At 42.4% G+C, this 18,232-nt stretch overlaps 1 long non-coding RNA gene across 1 annotated transcript; it reads right to left on the bottom strand.

Annotated features, from left to right (window-relative positions):
* Positions 1–363: 363 nt before the first annotated feature.
* Positions 364–16,013, bottom strand: LOC127600964 (uncharacterized). Its single transcript, XR_007962453.1, has 3 exons — positions 15,933–16,013; positions 8,921–9,041; positions 364–1,397 (listed from the first exon to the last, which is right to left on the bottom strand). It is a non-coding gene; the product is annotated as an uncharacterized LOC127600964 (long non-coding RNA).
* Between the last annotated feature and the right edge of the window lie 2,219 nt (positions 16,014–18,232).

The raw sequence follows: 18,232 nt of genomic DNA on the forward strand, positions 1-18,232 counted from the left end.
GTCAGATGACTTTTGGGCCTCCCTGTGGTGTGATGCAAAAAATGTGGCGTGTGTATGTGTGTAGATTTATGCGGATGCATGTTGTCGATTTGTTTAAGTGCTTTTGGTCAAGGCACAGCCTGCCTTGACCAAGGTGATACTTTGTGTATCCTCCATCATTCCATGTGCAGACTCATGATCGGAATTGTTTGTTTATATCTCTAGAAAATATTCCTGAAATATTCCTGTTTTTTTCATTCGAGTTGAACAGTTTACAGGTCACATTAGCGATGTTTTTTTTTTTTTAAATTTTAAATCCTGGTCTCATTTTTTATATCTCACAAAATCCTGGCCTTTAAACAGGGGGTGTGTAGACTTTTTAGTGTCGTTTATCCATCCATCTATCCATTTTCTAATCCGCTTCTCCTCACGAGGGTCGCGGGGGGTGCTGGAGCCTAGCCCAGCCGTCTTTGGGCAGCAGGTGTGGGACACCCTGAACTGGTTGTAGATTAGTATGTTCATAACAAAAAGAAGTTTGGTAAAATACAGTGAACAATTCTTCTTCTTCAAATAAAAGGTCTAAAAGTTGTTTTGTGACTCACTTTGATTGTTGTGCAAGAATTATAGGCTGCTACACAGGATAGTTAATAAAACAAAATTAACGGGTACTTTTTATTTTTTGAAACAATTTACATTTACAAATCTGCAAAGACTTTCAAAAAAAAGTCAAAATATCTCCACATTTAAATATCGTGCAAAGTGGGAATTACCTGTGGTGACAAATCTAGATTTCAATAGGTCGCACCTAGGTATTCGTCTGTGAAATGTGTTTTTAGTCATTTTGCAAGTTGATGGGGTTAATCCAGGGGTTATGCGATCAACATGATTAATATCTTGAGATGCATTAAAAGTCAGTCATAGGTGGATGTAACCGAGAGAATCTGGTCACTTTTCAAAATAAAATACTTTTCCAGCCTCGGATGATGATAAATAAAGCACTGGAACTTTTTTCCGCTGTGCGGCCCGCTGCAGAATGGCCCGCGGCCCGCTGTTTGGGGACCGCTGCTGTAAACACTCACTTTTCCCCACAGTGGAATGCTACTTTTTTTTCATCTCGTGTCATTTTTGCTGTTTGCGTGGCGTGAAAAACGAAGACAAACAGGATGGAGGCGCCGGTGAATAAGTCATGAGTGCCCGACATCACAGCAACTTTTCACAGCACAACACAACAAGCCAGGCTTCGTCTTTGATAATGACGCTCAATTATTCAACATACGTCATTACTGCTCGACAGGAAGCAGACGTGGTGGTGATGATGATGAGGATGATGAGGATGGTGGTGCTGGTGGCTGCTGCGGGCTGTCGTGACGCCAATTAAGAAGATAACGCATCGGGTCAGTGGAATAGGGAGTGTCCACCTGGGAACACGTTGACACACAAAATGCAACAAAAGATAAATGTATCGGGACACCTACAGGAAGCAACAGATTGAACTTTCTCTTGTTTTTATTACTTGGGTGAATTCTGAAATCTTGGATTTCGCCACAGATGACGACTGCAATCACCCAGTTTATCTATATACACAGTCATTTAAATTAGCACTTTTAACATAATGTATTATTGATTCAAATTTCATCTAATAAACTAGAAATGTAATTATAGCAAGACAAAAATAAATGGAGGCCTAATTTGAAATAAAAGGAATCTAATTTGATTTGAATTATTGTTCTACTTCAATGTTAAATACATAAAAGTCAATTATTTATGAAATCCCCCAAATAACCAAAATCCCTCTCAATAAATATGATAATACATAATTATTTTCATTTTTTTAAATGCAAAATTCATTACATTGAAATATTATAGTGTAAAATGTTTCGTAAAATATATTTTTATTTGACTCAGTTTATCCAAGTTAAAAAATCATTAAGAGAAATTATAAACACTTATCTATTAAAACAAACAATACATAACAAATTAATTAATAATCATAGTACAATTAGATGAAAATAATAGCAGAAATAAACATCATTAAAATACATTTATCCAAAATGTATTTTGTTTAAGTAATTGAATCAAAAAGTACATGAATCAATAAGAAATGTTATTGATTCATTCGTTTGGGCATTCATCCATTCGACCTCTGCTCTCTAATTCAATAAATGAAAAAAGTAATCAAATTAATTTGAATTCCAAAAGGCAAGCGGAAATGCGCGTTCTTCCCATTCGTGTCATTTGGCGTTCATTGTGGCTGGTGCCCAAAGCCTAATCAGCGGATGATTGACACCATTGACAACCTATGCTCCCCATTCAGAAGTCAATTGAGCCGCTCAAGAGTCGACATCTGCGTTCGCGCGCCGCTGAATTGCGCTGGAATTGCATTCTCATTCATTCCCACGGAGGCGAGCATCAACGGGACGCGGTTCCAGGCCAGAGCGACGCCGAACGACGTCGTTTTAATTGCCAGCTGCCGAACCTTTCGGCTCCTTTTCACATTAATTGCAGGCCTGCCCGTTCTGATCAGATCACGACCCTGATTACCCTCCTTAAACCGTCCCCCCCACCCCACTCACGTTTGAGACACTCAGGGGCCCTGACAAGGGGGGTGGCACTCGCCCTCTTGGTTTGGCCACCTGTGCCCCATAGCAGGCACTTATGCTAAATAACTCCCTGCGCCATTGGGGGAAACGAAGGCCTCCCTCCAGGGCAGCTGCGCCTCCTGGAGCGCACTTAAACCCAACACGAGCAAATTAGCTTTAGCGAATTAGCTTTAGCAAATTAGCCGGGTCAATGCAGCTGCAAGCAATTCACATTGAGCGACAATAGCGGCGGTTTTGATTGCGCACGTGCTAGCGCCAGGTCAATGTGGCGTTCGAGAGACGTCAATGAGACATTTATGATCCTATAAATGGGCAAGGAAAAGAACGAGAGCCATTTAAGTGACCACTCTTCTGGTGTCCAGAATTATTTGGACAGCATCATGATGCGTTTCGATGACAAAACCGTCGTCGTGAGTTACGATGAAAATGGTCACCTTAAAAAAAAAAAAAAAAAGAAAAAGAAAAATGTAATAACCCATATTGGGTTATTTATTTTAACACATCAAGTTTTAAGTGTGTAATAAAAATAATTTTGTGAAAAAAACAACATCATACTTTAAATATTCATTCATGCTGGTTGAAGATTAAGTATTTTTGATTAACTCTACATGTTGAAAAATTCTTTATTTTTTTTTCTTCTCACCTTGTTATACTGTAAATGTCAATGTGCGTTTTAACAAAAAAAAATGGACACCTGCCTATTATAGGCCTTGCAAAACAAAGATCTGTTCCTCATATTTTGACCTTCAGGAAGCTAACAAAACAGAAAAACGTCAATCATAGTATTATTAATTGACACCTCTGTGACTGTCAATCAAAATGTTAGCGTTGTTATTATTATCAGGTGTCATTAGACAAGTGTACCTAATAAAAGAACGATAGAATTGGTAGCCATGAAGGCCTTGGCTAGGCATAATCAACAATCAGCCAATTGACTTGTCACTCAAAGTGTGTGTTGAGCTATTAAGTAGCATTAGCATGCTAATGATTGTGTGAGGCTCATCAAAACGGTGTGTGTGTGCGCGCGCGTGTGTGTTTGTATGGCCTCATTGCATAGAAGGCAATGATGATTAGCCAACTTCTTTTTGTTAGCGACTTCTGTAGCATTAGCTCGCACAACCTGGAATTTGAAATATTTCAACCCTACACCCAGCTTGATGTCAAAACATAAAAGAACCCTGTGTGTTGCTTTTTCTTTGCCCTTTTTTTGAAAGGCTTGTGTTACATGTGTTACAAGAAAAAGAACAAAAGACAAAAAAATTACACCACATTCCATACAGTAAACCCGGCTATATCGCGGTTCATCTTTTGTACACTCATTACAATATGAATATATGAGATTTACAAACACTTCTGTGTTAATTAACATGTAAGGCATAATGGACAAGTTGTCCATGATGTACTTCCAGTCTCGCCAATGTTTGGCAAATTTGTTTCCAGTTAACTTCCTACTTCATTCACAACAGTGGGAAAATTAATCTAGATAGTAAGAGCGCGTTATCGTCCAGAAAAATGAGTAAATAGGACGTGAGGGATATTTTTAAGTTCCATAAAGTGGTGGGCAGCTGAAATGAGAAGTTATGTACCATGAGTCAATGATAGCGATGATGATAGCGGACGATAGCGAATTAGCTTCCACGATTTGCTGAAAGACATGTTAGCATTAAGCTAGCAGACGTTGATGGCACAAAATCACTTGGTTTGGTTGATGCTTTGCCTACGATTTGGAGAAAAGTCTTAAAATTTCCTCAACATGACTTCTTGACAGCTCGAGAGTTAGAGCAGGTGCCGAGGAATATTTTCAAATGCACCTTGAATAAGTTTACATGTGTTTAAAGTATGCGAGAGGAGTAAATCTACTTTTTTAATACAGTCTCTCGAGATCACAGATTTTCCCCTGTCACTGGTCGAACTACAACGAATCAATCCCTTTATAGTTTCCGATGTGTTATAAAGACACTAAGTCTCATTTAGACTTTTAATGCAACTTGACGTGTCCACAAAGGCCGTGACTCAGCTGTTTGCACACTTACACGCGCGTCTACACATGCTCACGTACACACAGGAGAATAATAGCCGTGTAGGTGCCTCAAACACACCTTTTAAAAGATGCATGAGCGCCTCCCCTCGTGTGCAGAATAGAGCTATCAGTGGGGACCGTTAACCCCCCCCCCCCCTCGTCCCTTCCCTGGCAGACCCCCAGGTAGAAAATGGTAATGATTGCACTTAACATGGCTGCACATATGGAGGCAAAATGGAAATGCCAACAGCGGCTCAACTATAAAGCAAACGCAATTGAAATATTCATCCGCTGATGAATTTAACATCATTCTCTTTGTTGTCACACAACAAAGGCTTACAACATAAGCAAGCGCCTGAGAGGTACCAAGGGGTCCCAGCGAGGTGCGAAAGCGCCCCTCAAACATCATTACGCCGCATTATGCATCGCCCCGACGCTGATATTGATGTTTACGCATTTATTTTTTAATTAACCTTCCTTGTTAATGAAAGCTTTGATGAGAGGCGTTTTGTACATTTAGAAGAGGGGAATCGGGACAGTAAAAAAAAAAGGCGGGGGATGCAGTGCTCCTAACGCCCCAGATGCATGGAGCAAGGGAGAGAATGTGAGGTGTCAGAGGAAAAAGTTGTCAAAAGTTTTTTTTTTGTTGCAGGGGGAGGGTGTGAGGATTGCATCTAGTGTCCACAGGGGCTCAATTGTGTTTGCTGATAAATTGAAGGGAAGGCCCTCACACCTTTTACTTATCTTTTCAGTCCTCAGAGGGAGGAACACGCATTTCTACAAATATAATATATGATGCAAGAGTGCAACAAATCGTATCACTGGCTTTGATCAAAGGATTTCATTTCATGTTTGGAACACTGAGGATCTTGACCCATAACTCACCTCGAATCCAACTCGAACCAAAACACGATTCTCACCCTAACCCCTATTCTCCAACCGTTCCAAGCCGTGTAAAGTGAGAAGGTCTTGTAAATTTGACACACCTCAGGGAAAAGTGTTTTAACAATACTGTACTGTCAAATATGGATAAAAACCCAAAACAAAACAAAACAAAAAACGATCTAATTATTCCGCCTCTGTCTGTGTGATGTGCGCGCACTCACGGCCAACAACGTGGCGCTCTAAAGTGGCCGGGTGAACCTAAACACCTGGTTCGCATACTGATGTCAAGTCAGATTACATCGAATAAACTCCTCGCACTCGCGCATTTGCCCCCATGACGTGCGCACTTTCACGTTCAACAATGAGGCACTCGAAAGCGGCCACACTAGCAGACATATCCGGAGGGAAGAAACATTTTCAGGATGTAGTGCAGGCATAGCTAGCTAGCTAACAGCATGTTGCTGTTGCACTAACCGCTGATGTGAACGACGCCACTCACACTTTATACCGTGGGAGAAAGGGGACTCATGCAGGACCACAAGAATATACAACATCATATCGTTTGATAAATATCGCCCACTCGGCATCCATTGCAACCTGATCATTCTGGAAAATGGATCCCTTCATCTGTGATCCCTTGAAAATTTCCTTCCCTCCCCACATAAATGAGTTTGCTCTGAGCTGTGCTTTTACTTGACCTTATGCGGGTCGAGACCATGTTTTTGACTTTTGTATGTTCTTGACTCGTGAAGCCATTTGAGACTCTGTTGTGATTAAATGCTACATAAATCAACTTCTCTAGTGATGCCTGGAGGTTAATCCCTTGCGGTGATTGCCGACAAGCAGCAAAACCAAAGTAAACAGAAAGGAAATGTTAGAAGTCTGCTAGCTCTGGGCTCAGCGTGGCAGTTTTGGACCAGTTGGCCACCGCACTGCAGAGTCCCTAAACCCGCTCATCCATCTGGAGCCACCTCGCCTAAGGACAAAAAAAAAAACCTGGAGCATGTCCATGGCTTGGCAGGACCACCGCTTTGGTCTCGCTACACATAAGAGCTGAAGCGCCTCTAATCCCAACACTAAATTAATTGCTTAATTGGCTCAATTAGACGTCCTGAAAAATGGCAGCGACGACACGCGGTAGGTCAAAAACAAAGACAGTCAAAAGTGTCACTTTTGAAGACAACCTGAATCTTTTACTTCTAATCCTGATCCGTAACCCAACTCTAAACCTATGCTCCTATTTTAGCTCTAACTCCTACTACCAATGCATTTACCCCAACACAAAACTAACCCCAATTTTAACCACAGCTCTAACTCCTCAGTCTGGTCCATGGGTCGACAAGCCAAAATGTTTAAAGAGCCATAAACCCCCCCCCCCCCCACACAAAAAACAAATATGTCTGGAGACGCAAAAAAATAAATGCCTTCTATAAAACTTAGAATGAAGGAAACATGCTGTTTGTATGTAGGAGACTCTCAGAATTGTTTGTTATTCACTCCTTTGTTGTGTATTCACAAGCGCCCCTCTAAAATTTATTTTGTGATTTCCTCGCTTGATTTTTTTGTTTTGGTGCATTATTTTCGCTTTTCTTAGTGTCAATGAAGTCATCATGAATTTCCGTTTTTTTGGAGTCAGTCTTTGAACGCCTCTCGAGTTGAACGAGAAGAGAGAAGGCACGGGGTCGGACGCAGACGTGTCTGTGTTTGTCGAGACTGTTAAAAGCATAAAGCATATGTTTAAAAAAAAAAACACCACAGCTCTCCTTTTTCGAAGCTGCAACATGTATCGATATCTATTTGAGCCATATTAGCCTACGATCAAAATCTTTTTCCATTTTCAAACATTTTTTTTTTATAAAAGCTCCAGGGAGTCACTAGATGTCGCTAAAGAACCACATGTGGCTCTGGAGCCGCGTGTTGCCAACCCCGGTCTAACCTCTAGTCCTAAACGTACTTTAAAACTACTTTAACCCACTAACCCTGACGCAAACCACAAACTTTCCCCACCTTATTAATATATACAGGTGGCCTATGGGAATTTGGGAAAAATATGCCCGAATGGGCGGGGTATTTACGGGCCGGTCATGTCGACGAAAGGTGACCTACTTTTTTGTTGTTGGTTTTTTTTTTTTCTCAAATCGTTTTTTGTGGACATGAGACCGCTGCAGTATATTCATTCATTCATCTTCCGAGCCGCTTGATCCTCACTAGGGTCGCGGGGGGTGCTGGAGCCTATCCCAGCTGTCTCCGGGCAGTAGGCGGGGGACACCCTGAATCGGTTGCCAGCCAATCGCAGGGCACACAGAGACGAACAACCATTCGCACTCACACTCACAGCTAGGGACAATTTAGAGTGTTCAATCAGCCTGCCATGCATATTTTTGGAATGTGGGAGGAAACCGGAGCACCCGGAGAAAACCCACGCAGGCCCGGGGAGAACATGCAAACTCCACACAGGGAGGCCGGAGCTGGAATCGAACCCGGTACCTCTGCACTGTGAAGCCGACGTGCTAACCACTGGACTACCGGGCCGCCCCGCTGCAGTATATGCCAACCCAAAATATATAATAATAACAAAAAATAATAATAGCATGCCGCCACCCGCCAAAACCTCTCGCCGTCGGCTTGGCAGCAGTCAGCAGACTACCCGTCGACTGCGTTCTCCTAATTGTACACTCCTGACCACACACACACCCTCACTCTTAATCCAAATCCGAACAATTAACTCCCATCCCAGACCCCTACCATAACCCATTAATCTTAATACCCAAATCTGAACCCCAATCCCTATTTCTACCCCATTCTTCCAAACACAAGTCTAACTCCAACTCTGACCACCAAATTGTTAAACTGGCTCTATAAAAGTCCTGAAAGATAGCGACAGTGCCGTGCGCTAGGTTGAAAAGTGAGTCCGTCAAAGTCATATTTCATGTCGCGTCAATCACACGCGTGCGACATGACGCGCCGCCTGTTTCGCAGAACTATTTTCATGACTTATGGCACAACACAAAAAGACGTCGCCGCTGCTTTTCTTCCTGTCAGCATATTGAACCGCTTGCCGTTCAAGGCGCATTCATCATCCCCCAAAAAAAGGGGGTGCTGTGTGGGGTGTAGGTTGAGGGGCACGGCTGCAGTGCAGATGCTGCCACTTTCCCCCGCAACCCCAAGTAGAATTATGGCTTTTCATCAGCCGATACATTTCACTCATGATTAATTGCAACGCTCTCCGCCGCACAAAAGCATCTTTGTAAAATTCCCCCCGAAAAGAAATGCAAATGGATGGCGTCCTTGGCACGAAACATATGCTGCCACAATGCCAACAGGCCTGCCCCCCCCGACAACCCCAGCTGGGGGCTTGTAAGACTCGCTCTTGGCAAAAGAGCTCTGCAAATGATCGCCAATTAATACGAAACAGCATCCAATTCTGACTTTGCACCTGCTAGAACTGCTGAGGGTGTCTTATGAGGATCCTCCGAGCAGCCGGATGACTGCTCCTTCGCCTTCGTCTTGTTTCCAGTCAGTCCGGATCGTCAGAAAAATGATCTGAAAAATGGCCGCTGAGACGCAAAGATGATTGAATTAGTTCAATGAAATTACCCATGGACGCTTGCAAGTAGGCATCGGCTGGTATCAGATTCTAACCTTGAACAAAAATACTGCAGATTTCATATTTCCATTGATTGCAGTCTAATTTATTTTGAAACACACACACACGCGCGCACACACACACGCACACACATTTGGTACATTAGTAAAGGTATAATTAAAATGAACATTGTTTTTTTTCTTTCTAGACAAAATAAAAATACAACAGTACAAGTACTTATTTTTCACTTTCTGCTCTTCTAAATGTTATGTCCGAAATGTTCCTTTTGCTATAATTGCTAGTTACTGTAATACCAGAGTGGCTCAAACTATCCGAGACAAATTCCTTGTGTGTTTTACATACTTGGCCAAAAGATGATTCTGATTCTGAAGCAGAAACGAGCTGATGTTGTTTATGCTAGTAAGCTAGCTAATTGCCTCGATAGTGAGTCTGTGGTATTTTTTTTTTCACCAACTGAATGGAAGCTAACGCTCATAGCTGATCGTAAACATTCGTTCCAAGACAACATTATGGTCATATTTGACTTTTTTGAAGACTGATGGGTGTAATTTCTTTCCTCCTCTCGCATCTAATTTTTGTAAGCGCGTTTTGCTTATCCTTTGGATAATCAGCTAGAGTCCTAGCAATTGTTCTCATTTTATCGTTGTATGAATTATTTGTCTCATTCGGTAATTCACTCAAAGCCTGTTGCTGACTTTGATGTCAATGAAGGGGCGTTATGGGATTCTACCAATTGTTCCAATTTTGTTTTCACTTAACTTGAGCGGTGCTGGGCACATCTGCGTAATAGGGTGGCCAGAATGACTCACAAATCAGAATACTGGATTTTAAAAAAGCTGTCTTAGAAGGACATGACACCTCATGTATGTTATATTTCCCGATGTTCATAACATTTTCTGCGGCACAGCGGCATCCGTCCATGTGATGAATTCCTCAGCAAAGAAGCCAAAGTCAAACAATCGAAAGATGGTTTCACGTCACTAATTGCTCATCAAGCGCAGCTCAAAAGTTCCCGCTCAGAAGTTGCTGCTCGCCGAACGACTTATGATGGATAGGAAGCCTTAACGAGCTTTTTGCGAGCAATTAAATCATCAGGGAGCCCCGTCGAGCCGCGCCGGAGCTTGACGAACGGTGGCCTGTCGGGAGCGTAATCAGCGCTAGGACAAGCTCGCCGCTCGGATGGCGGGATCCCCCATCGTCGTTATTGTTGTTTTGACAGCAAAGATTCGAAACTTGGTCAGCAACTTTCTATGCTGGCGGTATGAAGACAAAAAAAAAAGACTTCAAAAAAATCACAGCAAAAAAAAAAAAGACTTCCTGTTCAAGTCACTTCCTGGGGCAGCTGGCATCAGAACAGAAAAGATAGTGGAAGGGAAAGCTACATGAAGATGCGCCAAAGACTTGAACAACGCTATGCTGTTCCAGACCCAAAATGAAAAGAAACAAAAACAAACGACGAAAAAAAAAGTCGTTTCATCCCTCCAAACCCATTTGAACCTCTTAAAACCATATTTTTTTCATACGGTAACAGTCCATTATTGTAATATGGTATCACGCCACACGGTGGCGCCTCTTTAATTTCTTATGTCAGTTGGTCACCTTTTTCCACTTCCGGAGAGCACTTTATTTATTTATTTTTTTGGGGGGTGGGGGGGCATGGAGTCGACCGCTGTGCTCCTGAGTGGCGGTTGCCAAAGTTGAGGAACTGTTAGTTTGTTAAGAATAAAAAGGTGTTTGTGGAAACTTGAGAAGTCTTTGCGCCTTCGACTGTGCCGGCGGCAACATGTCCAGGGCTGGTTTCCTTTTCGGCTCACACCACTTTTGTGTTACAATACGGGTCAAACTCACTAGTTATCTATCAATTCGTTGTGTACTGCACATGAAATCATACGACGCGGATAGATGATTTAAAAACAAAGTCATAACGTCCCTCCGAAGGAAACTATGTACACAATGTGGCCTGTGACCAAAACAGTGACACCCAATTGAGAGTACTCCATATTACCTCTTCTCACTCGCTCACTGTTGAGAAAAAGTAGACTACCATTATATAACATCACTTTAAAGAAACCCAAAAGGAGACTCTCTCTCGCACAGTTCTCAGAATTCAGAATTATATATTTAAAAACACCAACGTACTCAACCAAATCATGTACAAATCTGCTAGCTTAATGTTAACGTTGAATGTGAAATGCCATTGATGGGGCTAACAGAAATTAGCAGTGTTGTTGCGGTAATTCTAAACCTTCACACAAGTGCTTCTTTAAACACGCTTAACAGCAAAACATACAAACAGATCATACAACAATACCCATAAAAATTGATCGCTTCAAAATCTGCGAGATAGCAATAACATGTTATAATGATCCCATTGTTGTTGTTTTTTTTTTATTGTTTCAGTTTTAGATTTAAAATACTCCTCCAACATGCTTAAACACATATAGAATTACTTTGTATTAAAACAGGGCTTTAAACAAACAATTGTACATACTGTATGTAATGATTATGAGATTAAAAAAGATCATCATTCAGTTTTGTAGCAATGGCAGGTAGTGTATAATTCATTGAATAAGCCCAAACGGACCCACCTCTAAAAGCATACATTTTACAATTATTTATTCATTCATTCATTCATTCATTTTCCGTACCGCTTGATCCTCACTAGGGTCGCGGGGGGTGCTGGAGCCCATCCCAGCCGTCTTCGGGCAGTAGGCGGGGGACACCCTGAATCAGTTGCCAGCCAATCGCAGGGCACACAGAGACGAACAACCATCCACGCCCACACTCACACCTAGGGACAATTTAGAGTGTTCAATCAGCCTGCCATGCATGTTTTTGGAATGTGGGAGGAAACCGGAGCACCCGGAGAAAACCCACGCAGGCCCGGGGAGAACATGCAAACTCCACACAGGGAGGCCGGAGCTGGAATCGAACCCGGTACCTCTGCACTGTGAAGCCGACGTGCTAACCACTGGACTACCGGGCCGCCCATTTTACAATTACAGAAACTAAAATTACAACAACAAAATGAAATACTGTACATACTGCACAACATATGTAGCTGTTCACAATCAATATTTATCAATTAACATGCCAGAACCATGGACATTCATGGTTTGCAAATCGCTACTGACGTGTCTCACGCTTGAAGAGTTTTTACCCTGAGCAACCAAACGGAGGGCAGAAAATGTGAACGTCACGGATGATGAATTTCAAAGGAATTTGTTTAATTTGTAAACGTAGGTCAGGGTGATGTAAAATAATCTTTATCAATCAGAAAACCCGCAATAATGTCAATATACATTTCTGATGGAAATCAACCGACAGCTGATGATTACACGACGTACACGACTTTATACACACACACACACACACACACACACACACACACACAACATAACTTGTTGCAGCATGCTGTGTGCTGGTTGCACAAACAAACAAGTGTGTAACTTTGTGTGTGCGTGTGTATGTAGCGTTAATGAGTGGGCTTTGGAGGTGCCGCAAGCTGCTTGCTCGTCTAATTGACACCTCAACACTTTCAAAAAGAAAAAAATAACAGCTTTGAACTACAATTCACCAACACAAAACAACTTCTCAGCTCACCTGAGGCTTTGGCGCCGGTGAGCAGCACGTTCGCACCCCCGACACCTCCGCGCGCACCCACCCCCAAAAAGCATGTTGGGGACCCTCAGGGTAGCCTGAAATAATTCTGCCAAGTCCGGACGGCACGCTGCTCATATGGCATGCTTGTATTGGAGGTTGGGGGGTGGGGGGAGGGGGTGTGGGGGTCCGCAGACAACTGCTGCACACAGCTAATCAAATATGTTGCTTATTAATAGCGAGACTTTGGAGAACGCTACCTGGAGAAATGCCGCGGGGACGGAGGGAGGCGAAGGCGGAGGGGCGCTTGGAACACTTTCCCAGGGAAAACAGCTGAGGATGCACTTTTAGCACCACTAAACTGGCACACTTGCCACGCTCGTGCGCGCGCACGTGCGCAAAGTCAGAGTGTCGACCATGTGCGACATGACGGTCGCGTGGTGAAGAAGCACACGCAAACAACACTGCGCCATACGTTAACGACATGCTAACGAGACACGAACATGCCGACAGACGGGCGACGCACAAATGACACACCGGGCACATGCTAAACACGCACTCGTGACACAATGACACACTGACTGCAACACACGAACACACTTGTGTTCCCACCCGGCGGAACTATCGTTAGCCTAATCGGATAACTGCTTCAGTCATTTCGATTTCTCTGCCAAAGACAAACTACTAATGTGCTTGCTACAATTTTGTTTTTGAACCAGTTGTTTGATGGTTTAGGCTTATTGATAATTCCATGCTAAATTCCTTTAGCCAAGCTAAGGTGTTTCCAATTATAGGTTAGAATTGGTATTTAACAACAAATACAAAAACAAAAATATGTATTTTATGTTTCCTGTATGCCACGGGTGGGCAATTATTTTTTGCATAGGGCCACATGAGAACCAGAAAATATTATGGAGGGCCGGATCAAAGGGGTGAACTAAATTCGACATAATATTAATTGGATTTCTTTATTTAAAAAGAAGTATTTTGCATTTTTGGAGAACGTTTTTCAGACTTTAAGAGTACATTATTCCGTCGTATCGAACGGGATGTGCTTGACTTGGCGCTACTGCGGGCTTCCGTATCGTCTCCCCCTTCCTCCCTATGCTCTGCAACTTCAAGTAACTGTGCCACCTGGCGTTGAAATGCCTGTCATTACAAGTCCAAATGAAATGAATGCAGTCGTTGACATCGAACCTTAATTGTGTACCAACCTTCGGCGGGCCGGATTAAAAAGACCAACGGGACGGATTTGGCCCGCGGGCCGTGGTTTGCCCACCTTCTGCTGGAAGCAGTTGACAAAGAAATTCTAGTCTTTAATGTAGGTCTGACGCGAAGGATTATTTGAATAATCATGATGTTTATGATTTGATTTAGTCAATTAATTGTACAAATTTCTATGCCTTTATTCAAAAACCTTACATTATTTCAAATTGACGGCCCGTAAACATAAGTAGTTGTAATTCAGTTATGTCGATCCATGTTATCCAAAGTAAAACCAATTGTTTAATTTTGATTCATCAAAGGTATGCTTACATATATATACACATACACACACACCTGCATATATACTGTGTATATATATAAAATATGAGACTTTCCACCAATCTGGTTGACCGCGGCAAGATCGGCCGATATTTTGCATTTTCATGTAAAATCGGTGTTTGATGCTAATGTCATAATTTGCCAGTCATTGATCACCATTTCTTTTTTTTTTTTTTTTTTAGATCAATCAATGCATGAAAATATTGCAAAACAAAACATTACTACGCAAAGCAGTAACAGAGGACAAGAAAGAGAGCGTCTCCATTTACTTGACAGCAAGAGTGAAAACAAGCGCTAAGGAATACTTGGAAAAAAAAAAATACTTTTTACTACATTTTAATCTTCTTAAATTGTGCCACAGGGGTAAAAACTATAGAAAGGAAAAAAAAAGAATGATATGGTCTCTCTGTATCGCGTACTGTATTTTCACCTCTTGTAAGTGGGCAATAAGCAACGGTCCACCGTATGTCCCGAGCATAGTTGCTCATTTTATAATTTCCTGCTGTTGTGCGCACATTAGCAGTGGCTAACAAGGGCATGATGAGTCTGTTTTCTTATGCTGTTATCGACAGGAAGAAGAGAAGCTCAATGAATTGCTCATCACATCACCATCATACTTGTTCCGCTCTTTAATCTTCATCACGCGGCCATTTGGACCAGCCAGGACAGCGCAGAACACAGATGTCATTAACGCGCGTGCGCACACACACATTAACACACATTCATCCATTATGTTCTGAAGACACAAAAAAGTTGTGATTCATCTTATACGTTTTGAGAACTGTATTGTTTTTCTAATCATTGCTTCTTGCTACTGTTCTGAAATTTGGGAGAAAGGTTGAGTATCAAGTGTCAGCTAAGAACTCATAACAGTGAGGAACACCACAAAAATACACAAACAGGAATGACAATGTCAATGACAACACGAGAAGGCAGTTGTGTGTGTGTGTGTGTAAAAGACGTATAAGTTGTCCATCAAGATGATTGCTAAGTGAGTTTATCAATTAACTTGAAGATGGATCAGTTGGAGCAAAAATGGGTTCAGGTTCGGTCCGCTAATCAGACATGCTGCCATTGGCTGATCCTGCTGCTGCTGATTATTTACATGATAAATACATTCTTGGTTCAGCTCCTTACAGTTACACCCTGGTGTCTCTCTGTCTCTCTTTCTGTGTTCTCAAAGTATTGACGTCAATACCACATTGATGGGCAACTGGCCACATGCGGCCCCCTACTGCTTGATTAACTTTTAAAATAACTATATATACAGTATATATATATATATATTCATTCATTCATTCATCTTCCGAGCCGCTTGATCCTTTCTAGGGTTGCGGGGGGTGCTGGAGCCTATCCCAGCTGTCTTCGGGCAGTAGGCGGGGGACACCCTGAATCAGTTGCCAGCCAATCGCAGGGCACACAGAAACGAACAACCATCCGCGCTCACATTCCCACCGAGGGACAATTTCGAGTGTTCTATCAGCCTGCCACGCATGTTTTTGGAATGTGGGAGGAAACTGGAGCACCCGGAGAAAACCCACGCCAGCCCGGGGAGAACATGCAAACTCCACACAGGGAGGCCGGAGCTGGAATCGAACCCGGTACTTCTGCACTGTGAAGCCGACGTGCTAACCACTGGACTACCGGGTCGCCCGACTATATATATTTCTTTTGTAATTTTTTTTATTATACTCACATGTGCGCAGGGCTTGCTGGAGCCTTCGGGCAGTCGGCGAAGTACACCCTGAACTGATTCTCAGCCAATCTTAGGGCACACACATAGACAAATAAAAATTAGCGCCCAGATTCACACCTCAAGACAATCGAGTGTGTTCTAATAACCTGCCATGCATGTCTTTGGAATGTGGGAGGAAACCGAAGTACCCGGAGAACACCCACGCAGGCACGGGAAGAACATGCAAACCCCACATTGGAAGGCGGGACCCGCTGCACTGTGAGGCTGCTGCTGATTACTCAATGGAAAAAGCTGGAAACCATCTTTTAATTTTTTATTTTTTTTGGGGGGGGGGGGACAGATTTTGGATCTTTAAAGTTCCGTAAATATGCTCAAAAAATTCTGGAAATACAGGAGGGGAAAAAAATAACGTCCGTCAGCGGAAGAGATACATATGTGGTTAAGTGGTTATAGCTGGGATAAGGTTAGAGTTAACAGACTCTACAGACTTCTTGACCTGTATTTTTGACCACGAGTCAGTCCGAAAAGTGTCTGTCAGTCACTGATTGAGTCCGTCATTGAGGCCTGAAGGCATAAAGCAACGGCGGCGTGTCGGTAAATCGAGTCGCGAAAGTGAGGTGAGTGGCGGCTGACGCTCCAGTGGCCCGTGGATCAATAGTCATCATGGGGCATGCTGCTCCACCCCCTCAGTCTTTCAGGATTCCCGCTAGCTGCCCCTCTAGGATGCGCCTCTTAATTGCCTGCTTGACCGCCGTTAATTGAGGGTGGCGGTGCGTCGGCCATGACCGAGTGTGACTTCATCGGGCTTCCGTCCAATTAAAGTGCTTTCTGTCTTTTCGTTTTCACTTGCGAAGTGTGAGCTCCACAACAGGATGTTTCTTTTTTTTTTTCATAAAACAAATTTCACGAGAATACATAGAGTAATAATTGCGGGGGGGAAAAAAGTTGTATAATTGGAGGAAAATGTCTAAATGATACAAGAAGGCATAATTTGTCAAAGATTTGTGTGTGTGTGATATATTTACATATACAGTATATATATATATATATACATATATATATATATATATATATATATATACACACACACACATATATACACACAGTATAATTAAAGTGGAAAAAAAGCATATGATGAGAATAGTCAAATTTTGTGACGTTTTATTTTTAACAGAACAACATGATTTTTTAAAGTTTTTTTTTTTCACAGTAAGTTGATTTTTATAACTCCGGTATGTCATCGAACATATGGACACAGTGCATTTGGCTTGGTGCAGACACGTCGATGTTGGATAATATATTGCCTGTCACTGCGACGCATCTTTTAGCGCAGCAACAGTCCTCGCTCGCTAACATCTACGCAAGCGTATTATTAGCATGCTGATTAATCAACTGGCTAATTAGACACATTTCCTATAGGCTGATTACGCCTCTTGGACCTCATGGCGAGAAGAAGCCATATAGAGTGACTTCATTATTGCCGCTGTCAGACCGGCACTCTCGAGATGACGTGCTGAAAAAAATATATATATATACTGTATATATATAACAAATGATTTATATTTAATATATAGCAGGTGAGGAAAAAAACACAGCAAGCAGACTCACTTTTACTTTTGTCTGGTGACATTGAGTACAAGATCTAAAAATAAATAGTTTGCGAGCCGGAAGTTGAAAATCACTGCACACTCGGACAGGTCTCCAAATAAGAACTGAAGTGTCTTTGCTTTAAGTCATTTTTAGGCATGAGTCGAATACCTGTTTGGAGTTTGACCATAGTTTTATATGGTCAAGGTTTCAAAAGCCGGCGGCAGACTGGTTAGCACATCACCCTCACAGTGCAGACAATGCAGGGTTCGATTCTGGCTCTGGCCTGCCTATGTGGAGTTGGCATGCTTGCAGAGTTGAGTACATCAGCCGCCTTTTTCAAGTTAATCTTGTCCAATTAACTTTTTCTCAGCAAGCAGAGAGGGGAGGGGTGAGCAGTTACTGACAGAGAAGGAATTAGGGTGCAACACATAAGTGACACAGCTAATACTTTTGACTATTTTGATTAATGTGCATTGTCTGAATAAAAAGAAAATAATGGTGCCAGCAGATACGAGTTAGCCCCAAGGATATGAATAGCCCGCATATCTGTTCTACAACTAGCTCCCCAGCGATTGAACACTGTGACTTCCTAAGAAGGATTAAAACAAAAGAAGAATGTTAACATTTATTCATTTCAACTTAACTTCAGCTATATAGTTGGGGAACACTGTCATCCAAATGGTATTTACGTGAGGTCTGCCACCCGCCGC

The sequence above is a fragment of the Hippocampus zosterae genome, chromosome 5 (assembly GCF_025434085.1).
Source record: "Hippocampus zosterae strain Florida chromosome 5, ASM2543408v3, whole genome shotgun sequence".
In the NCBI taxonomy this organism is placed as follows: domain Eukaryota; kingdom Metazoa; phylum Chordata; class Actinopteri; order Syngnathiformes; family Syngnathidae; genus Hippocampus; species Hippocampus zosterae.